The sequence below is a fragment of the Rattus norvegicus genome, chromosome 11, assembly GCF_021556685.1.
Source record: "Rattus norvegicus strain SHRSP/BbbUtx chromosome 11, alternate assembly SHRSP_T2T, whole genome shotgun sequence".
NCBI lineage: Eukaryota > Metazoa > Chordata > Mammalia > Rodentia > Muridae > Rattus > Rattus norvegicus.
Window position 1 is genome coordinate 90,137,681 of NC_141544.1, and position 9,041 is coordinate 90,146,721.

Below are 9,041 nucleotides of genomic sequence, written 5' to 3' on the forward strand. Positions count from 1 at the left end.
AGATCCATGAAATTGTCAAATAACAATATCCATCGATATGAATTAATTTTTAAAAATAGCCAGGTATCGTGGCACTTGCCTTCGGTCCCAACTTTCAGGAGGTAGAGCAAGTGGATCTCTGTGACACTGAGGATAGCGTGGTCCACATAGTGAATTCCTGGCCATCCAGGACTGTATAGTGAGACGCTGTCTTAAAACAAAGTCATGATAAAACTAAACTAAAAAAAGGAATCTAGCCTTATATGTATAGTATGATAAATCCGGTAATCCTAGTAGTTAAGAAGCTGGGGGCAGGGGGACGGGGGGGGGAGAGTAGAGATTGCCATTCAAAGATATCTTAAGTGTTTTTTGTTTGTTTGTTTGTTTGGTTGGTTGGTTGGTTTTGGGGGAGATTTTTTTGTTTGGTTTTGTCTGCTTGGGTTTTTTTTGGGGGGTGGGTGTGGGGCGTTAACCTTGTCTAAAAACCAAACCAATCAACCAATGAAACCAAACGAACAAGCCACTTCATACCCTTGCTGTCATAACTTCCCTACCATGAAAGACTGTGCATCTTCAAACTGTGAGCCAAGACAAGCCCATGCTCCTTTAGAGCTGCTATTTTGTAATAACTGTGAGAAAGGTAAATAACGCATCAAGGCAAGGATAGATATAAGCAAGCTCTCAGCAAAGACGGGAGAAGATTTGAATTTATTTCCACTTTCTTTATGACTTGCATATGTTTTCCTTCACAAACTGCTTCTTTTTTTATAACATACTGCACGTTGTTGAAATATCAGGGAGTAAAAAAATAACAAATTTAATCTTTAAGCAAACGCTGGCATTAATTTGGGCAAATCACACTTTTACTTAGATGGCAATAATAATCTCACCTGCCATATATGTTCATACCTTTGCAATATGACTTTGCTATTTTTTTTCTCATAAAGGATTGGAGTTTTCTGATTGCCTAGAATATGGACTGACCTTGTGTTGACCAATAGAGATAGACAGCAGAAGTGACACTGTGCACGTCTAATCTTAAGTGATAATATAGTAATTAGGCAATAAGGCAATATGTGGTCTCTCCTCCTAGTCTCTCATATAGATACACACACACACACACACACACACACACACACACACACACACACAAGCAAAATTCAGTCATTATGTGAAAAGACCTAAACCAGCTTGCTAGGTGCCAGAGACGTATCTAGATGGCAGAATCAGTTAGCCAGAAACTAACCTACTGACTGTCATGCTCTGAACACACTAAGGCAAGTTCCCCCAAAAGGCTATGCAGTTGATCTCAGCTCAAATCATTAACCAAGAAATAGTGGGGTGATAGCTATTTCATGCCACTCAGCTTCATTACGTAAAAAACGCTAACTGATATCCGTGCACGTATGGTGCCTGTCATTGAAGGCCCTTCAGCTTGGTGAAGTTATCTGGGCTATTAACAAACCTCATGGATTTTTTTTTTTTTTTTAAGAATCTGGAACAAAAAGGGTCTTTACAAACTCAGTACAGAATAAAAGTATAGAAGGCCAGGATTTTCATGGAAGCTATTTTGGCTTTCCACAGGCGTGTTACAACAATATGCTCCAGACTTTGAACGTGCTTTTCAATGTGCTCCTTAATAACCTCTGCACTCAGAGTTCACTTTCTATTTTACCAATTACTTTCAAACACAAAGTCGCTTATGGTTTGAGATGAAATATCACTAGAGTTGGTCATTACTGATGGAAAAGGTCCCACCGAGCTGAGTGGCCAAGACATCCGACGTCCCCAGGGACCAGACCACAGAATTAAAGGAGACCTGCCCGCTGTCGGACAGAACCAAGATGGCGAAAATGTGCAGCCAATGTGAAGATATGATGAAGGCCCTGTGCCAGAACCCTCCCAATGGCAAGGTGCTCAAGATCCTGGAGAACTCCAACGGTGATGAAATGGATGTCAATGTGCTAGACTTTGAGCACTTCCTGTCCATGCTGCAGACGGTGGCCAAGGACAAGACCAAGGAACCCATGACGATTCATGTATTTGCGAAGGAAGGGAATGATGCCTGTCATGGGTGCTGAAAGCCATCACGTTTTTGTCAGGTTGGGTGAAAAGATGACACAGGAAGAAGTAGAGATGCTGGTAGTAGGGCATGAGGACAGCAATGGCGGCATAAACTGTGGAGAGCTTTGTCCAGACGGTGCTGAATGGCTGAGTACATTTCCGTATCCCAAGTCTGTGCCTGGCTCACTGCGAGATTTCTGTGGCCCCAGAGACTGCCTATGCTCTCATATCACAGCACCTTGCCTATCTAGTCTTCTTTGTGGAGAGAGAGAGAGAGAGAGAGAGAGAGAGAGAGAGAGAGAGAGAGAGAGAGAGAGAGAGAACACAAGGCTCTAAGATCAGATGTTTACCAAGTTGCTGTCACAGAATTAAAAATGACCTTAGGCTCATTACCACAACCTTCTGTGTTACCTGTTCTTGAACACTGAGATTTTATTTTAAAGAATGTGTAAAACTATGGCAACTCAAACTATTCATTCGCAGAAACCATAGCCCTGAGACTAATGCAGCACCCTGCCTTCCACATACATATAAAAGCAGGTTTTGTCCCTCTCTGCTGGCTCTAACACTCTACCACAGCCTCTGTTTCCTACAGGTAGTGAACCTTGGCTGGGATCAGCTAGCCTGTCAATACCCTAACACAGGCCTATGAGGTCTACATCTTCCACCTTGATGTTTGTGAACCTAAAACGCCACAGGTAGATCACACACACACACACACACACACACACACACACACACACACACACACACATTCATTCTACTTGTTGCCATAGTCACCATACAGATTCATGGTTAATTTTAGAGAGTGAAATGGTCTATGTTTTGATATTCTTTTTTTTTTTTTTTTTTTTTCCGGCGCTGGGGACCGAACCCAGGGCCTTGCGCTTCCTAGGCAAGCACTCTACCACTGAGCTAAATCCCCAACCCCTTGATATTCTTATATGAGTCTTTGTGCACTAGTATTTAAAAAAGCATTGGCTCCATCAGTAGCTCACAGAAGAGAGAGACAACTTTGTCCTTGTAACTCTGGAGGGACAGAAATAAATTCAAGAGCTAGAGGTGGCTGAAGTCAAAGTACAGCTTAAGTCACACAGTAATATCAATAGTCTAATCATTATATAACTGGTAGTTACATGTGCAGTGGACAGCACTTGCTGCTCTTGAAGAGGACCCAGGTTTTCTGCTCAGCATCTACATTGGGTGCCTCACAGCAGCCTATGACCCCACCACTTGGAGGTCTAACCTCCACTTCTAGACTCTGGGAGGATGCATGTGTCTACATACTCACATGGACACCCATATACAATAATTAAATAGAATAAATAAATATCTTAAAAATGGTACAGGCTGGATTCCTGTCTAGTTAGGATCTTAGACAATCTGACACCTGAGCTTCACGTAATGAAGATTTCAAAAGTTCAGGATTGTACTCCGATATCGCTTTTACTGACTCAAAGCAAAAAAGAAGACCCCTCACAATGCAGCGCTCTGAGTTCCTCATGCAGGGTTTCTAGAACACCAAGCGAATTGTGCAATTAACCTAGCACCCATAACGTCTCAGTGTTTCATTGTATTACCAGAACTAAGTACAGTTCAGTCAGCAAGGGTCTGGGCTGTTTTGGTTAAACGCCCTCCATACTGAGGGAACAAACTTTAATCCAAAGAATAAGCAAACGCCACTGGGCTTTGTCAGATTCGGTTCACTCAGTGGGGCAGAAAATGGCGACCTCAGTGATGTTTCACTCATCCTTAAGTTTGGGTCAGGCATAGGGGCTCAGAGGGCTTTTTGTTCTTCTTTTCTTTTCTTTCTTTTTTTCATCCTCTAGACAAATAGGTAAATAGCAGGGTTCACTCGCCTAACCTTACAAGTGAATCTAGTAGGTTAACAGGTCCCACCCACATCCCATTCCTAAAGGGGTAACCTGGCTGGCAGTGCGCCCTAGTACTCTAGCCTTCATGGAGGAAGCCTTAGGCAGCAGGAAATATTTCTTTCCTGAAGTTTAAAAGAATGCTGATTTAGTGTTCTCTTTCTACTTAATTTGTATCATCTGGGCAACACCTCCCTTCCGCCTCCCCCTCAGGGAGTCCCTGAGGCAAAGAGAGCTATTCTGATTTCCAGAACTCGCTGGCCTGGCCAGATGCTTGCCTCTGCTCTGCGCTGTCCTCACTCCTGACCCAGGAATGTAGATTTCTTACTTACTAGCCCCTCCCAACCGCCCCATCCCCATTTCTAGCTCCAAAAAATTGCATGAAATCCGTCAAAGGAAGTAGTTATTACCTGGGTGATGCGTGTTAAGGAATTTCTTTCGATAGCAGAGAATCCCTATCTTCTTGAGTTTTATTTTTAAGCCCTTTCTGCTCTGTTCACATGCATTTTTGGTATGATTAGAAGGTGTTAGAGTTGAAGGGGGGCGTTTATTTATTCCCAGTGTGTTTTCGGCATAAGCAAGAACCTCTGTGAGAGCTTCCCCTACAGGAGCGTCACAGACACCTCTCGGAGGGTGTGAGCAGAGCCCTCCTCAGGCTTTGCTGAGAAGGTAACAGCCTGCCACGTGGGGATGGAGGTGATAGGGAAGGTGATTGGAGCCATCTGGAAAGAGCACAGTGTTAGGCATCATGAGATTCCCTTCCAGAGCAGCCCCTAAATCACGGTGTGGGTGTGGTCCTCTTGGCCGGCTTTTCAACAGGCAGCGCGGGCTGACAGCCGATGGCTAGTGACCGTTTAACATCACTCATTGGTTGGGAGTCGTCCATCCTTTGGAGCTAGATGTGAAGCAATCTCTTATATCTACTTTGCTCCTTATCGGTCCTCTTGAACTATGTCTATGAATTACCTTCCGGGTAGACTATCTGATTCGAGATTAGAACCGTAGGAACAGAATTAATTTTTCTGTTTCATAAAAGCACATTTCTTGAGAATGTGCAGGGTCACGTGGAAGATTCTCAGAATTCTTACAAAGTGACTGTAGGGAGCCTTGAGTACATGGCTCACTGCCTTCACAAACAAACCAACAATCCATTAAAGACTTCAGAACTCAGTCTCAAGGAGCCCAGAGACCAGTGTTAAACTCAGTCTTTCTTATTGCTTTCAGCCCAACGCCTCATTCACCTCCGAGCCTTTGATGAATAGAGAGTACTGGTCTGTAGTACTTGACTATTTAATTAATGCTAGATGTCTGATTTCTGGTCCTTTCTTTTGCCAGGAACAGAGATCAACCCCCCCCCCCCCGCCCCGCCAGAGCTTCTTTGACAAATGATTGCTTCCTGTTTGTCTCACCTTCTCTGATGAACAGAAGATTGTAGCGTTTGTGATGCCAACTGTCCCATTCTTGAACAGTATGCAGTTGCAACATTACACTAAACACCATCTTTCTATAACGCAGTAGAAAATATTTACAGGTGGGTAGGAGAGTAGGGATTTAACTCAGTTGTTAGGGTCCAGATGCATGAAGTCCAGGATTCAGTTTCTGCTCTCCTCATAAACTGATCATGGTTGCATACACACACATTCCCAGTAATCGGGAGCTAGAGGCAGGTAAGTGAGAGATTATCTTATTAAGGTTATTTTAATCTCATTGGCTATATAAGGAGTTTGAGGCCAGCCTGCACTAGTGTCTAAAAAAATAAAATAAAATAAAATAAAACAAACAAAAAACCAAAACAATAAGACCATCTATCTTTCTGATACTCACATTCTATTAGATAAACCACCTCCTTTCAAGGTCATTGATTGCAAGCACCGAAAAGGACTCTGGGTTTTCATTCTAAGGGGATAGTGGAGACCACTTATAAGACCAAGAGAATGGACTTAGACAGGAAGCAGAGATCTGCATCAAGGCCATAGGTCAGGGCCAGTCTGGTCCTTTGCAGTTGCTTTGAGCTTCAATTGTCTTACCATTTGGCCCTGACCCTCACTCCCTAAAGAGAAGAGTCGAAGTCCTGGACTGCGATTGGACAAGCCCAATTTGTGTGGTTCAAGTCCAGCGTTTTCTCCTAAGGAGACAATCATAAACCTTTGTCAGTGAACATCTAGTACTGTTCTATATCTTAATATGGTCCCTTCTAACGACCCACTCCTGTCCTCTAGAGGAGAACACAATTATCCTCTAAAAGACTAGCTTTGTAACGGTGAAAAAATTCTACCATCAAATCCACTTGCAGCTTCCGGCTTGTTAATTTTGTGTATAGCTGTGTACTTCCAAAATCTTCGCTAAAGCCCTCCAGTATCGCTTAATGAACTTTTTAATTGGCTCTTTAAAATAGTAGCGCAATCAGCCTCCTCATTTGATTCATGAACAAAACTCTCCAGAAAGGCTGAAAGGGAAAGTGTGAATCATAGTTTAAGGAGATGCTTTTTAACTGTGCCCTAAGACAAACAGGCACATTAATCAGTGTGTACTCCAGGGCCTGCTGTGTACCTACATGATGGGAAGTGAGCAGAATCCCATCTCACCAGAGACAAGAGAGTTTCGAGCCTCAGATACAAGATGACATTTTGTTTTCTTTTGTGTCCTTCTGAGAACAATGAGTCTGAGGCTCATTACAGGGCTTCCGAGGACCTGAGTGTATACAAAAGTGACCCCTGGCTCTACGTTGCAAGTGGTGCATAAAAATGAGATCACAGCGGTGGTCAATCATTATAGAGTTAAGGCTTTTGAAAAGGTCTTTAGAAATAACACAAATGTGCTCTTACACGCCCAGAGCTTAAGAGGAAGAAAAGTTACTCTGACCCCAGAGGTGAGTATCCTGGTGTATGGGATATTGCACAGAGGGTTATAGATGGACAGAGAGGTTCCTCCCCTGGTGATATCTGAAGGGAATCACATGAGTGCAGACTTGGATTTAATAAGTCATGTGTTTTTTCTTTTTTTTTTTTTTTTTTTTTTTTTTGGTTCTTTTTTTCGGAGCTGGGGACCGAACCCAGGGCCTTGCGCTTCCTAGGTAAGCGCTCTACCACTGAGCTAAATCCCCAGCCCATAGTCATGTGTTTTTTCTATCATGGTTAATTAATGTTTTTATGTGGAAGATGCACGTGTTTCTTCAGAATGTAAAGACTTTATGACTCACTATTGGTCCTCTGCTATTCATCCCCGCACACCTCAGGTGGTTATTTGCACACAGGTATAAGTCTTATCTTATTGGGCCTCAGACAAGAGGCAAAGGATTCTGTCTCATTCTCCTCCAATAATATTGGCCCAACACATAGGCTATTCTCCATATGTATTTAGTAAATGAGTGAGTCACGATACAAGACAAGGAGGCACAGGCCTCCTTCTGGTCCAGGAAGAATTCTCCTCGTTCCCTTTAGCTTCGCTGTGAAATTAAGAGGTTGGAGAGTAGCTACATAGAGGATGTAAATAGGTTTTCCTTTGTGGGCTCTATATTCAGATACTGTCTTTGGTTTAATCAAGGTCCTGCCTAACAGAAAGGAAATTGGACATTTTGAAATTTCTGTACATCTGATGATCTATAGGCCCACTTCGCCTATAGGTTGCTTTATCTACATTTTTTCCCCCATAGAACTAAGAAAAATTAACTTGTGAAAGAAAACTTTAACAGCATTCACAAGGCCTGGTTCACCACCAACTCTTCTCTCCACCGTCTTATCCTTCAGGAGATTCCCTAGAAAAATCATGTTTATCAAGGACACAGGTGAAGCCAAGCCAAGTGATGTACTTGGATTGCCAGTGCGGGCGGGAGGAGCCCACTTCTTGACTGATAAGAACCACTGAAAAGGCTTGTTTGGGATACAGGCTCTTAGCCCCACCCTAGAGTAAATGACTCAAAATCTCGAGAATGAGACATGGGGAAAACATTCATACTAAAAAAAAAAAAAAGTTTTCCAAGATGGTTCTGGCATGAAGCCAAGCATGGCAAGCACTGGTTTTGGTGACCGAATCATAGCCAGAAGCATCTGAGCAGGGTCAAGGGAACAAAAGAAGACGGCAGAAACAAAGGTAACTGCCTCAACCAATCGACAACAACGACAGGGATGGGGGGGGGGGGGGGAAACGGAGTCCGCCAGCCTCGGCAGTGTGTATGGGTCTCAGTATGAACCAGGTCTTCACCACCATGTGGCTTCCAGAGCAAGAGAGAGCTGCCTTCCTTATTCTGCCTCCCCAGGAGACAGCCAGTATATGATCTGACTTAATCTATCAGTTTTTATTTGTAGTAGTAGTATCAGATATCAGCAGTAGTAGCAAAATGATTTTTTTGTACAGTCTAACATTTGTATGTTTTCTCCGTACTTTTGACAGCTCACTCACCCTAAATAAAAGCTCTTGTGATCTGCATAGGGAATGCCTCTTGCCGTTGCGTGCACACTCATGTGGGATCTGTCTCTCCCTTAAGTCTCACAGCCTGCTTGACAGTTTGGAGAACTTATAGTGAGAGAGTTGAAAACCATCTCACCAGCATCGCGAGTATTCTTTAACCTGAAACAGCCCCAACGGCTCTATCTCTCATTGCCAAAGGCCTGGTGTGTCTCGGAGAGAAGGGGAGAGTTGTTGAGCAAGGCTGCAGAGACCAGTGGTAAAGGTTACGGAGAGGCAGACCTTTCGATCCCACTAACCTAAGACATTTCTTTAAAGATAGAACTCTTCCGGGAAGTCTGGGAACCTGCTGAGTAGGAATGTTAAGACTATCTTCTGTGGGTGACCTCAGAGGTCCCAGCAGGAACTGAGCTATTGTGAAGGTTGGCCTGTGCAATGCTGTGCTATGTATGGCAGGTGGAGCAGGCAGGTGTGTGGACAAGGATGGATGTCTGAGGCTTGGAAATCTCCCTGTCTCTACCCAGACTGCCCACAGCTTTAATCTTGTCCTTCTGACCTTTACTGAGAACTCTTACTTCACCCTGAGCTAGGGCAATTCGAGCAATTCAATATCCTTTCTGCTTTGAAGAATCGGTCACCTTTGGCACTGCTTCCATGAGCCCGGATTAAGTCATGTAACCTCAGATACCCTGGGACTACTTAGGGCATTTGGCCCACATGGCA

At 43.6% G+C, this 9,041-nt stretch overlaps 1 pseudogene; it reads left to right on the forward strand.

Moving 5' to 3' along the window:
* The first annotated feature begins 1,580 nt into the window (after positions 1-1,580).
* Positions 1,581-2,194, forward strand: Myl6-ps5 (myosin light chain 6, pseudogene 5; annotated as a pseudogene).
* Positions 2,195-9,041: the final 6,847 nt, after the last annotated feature.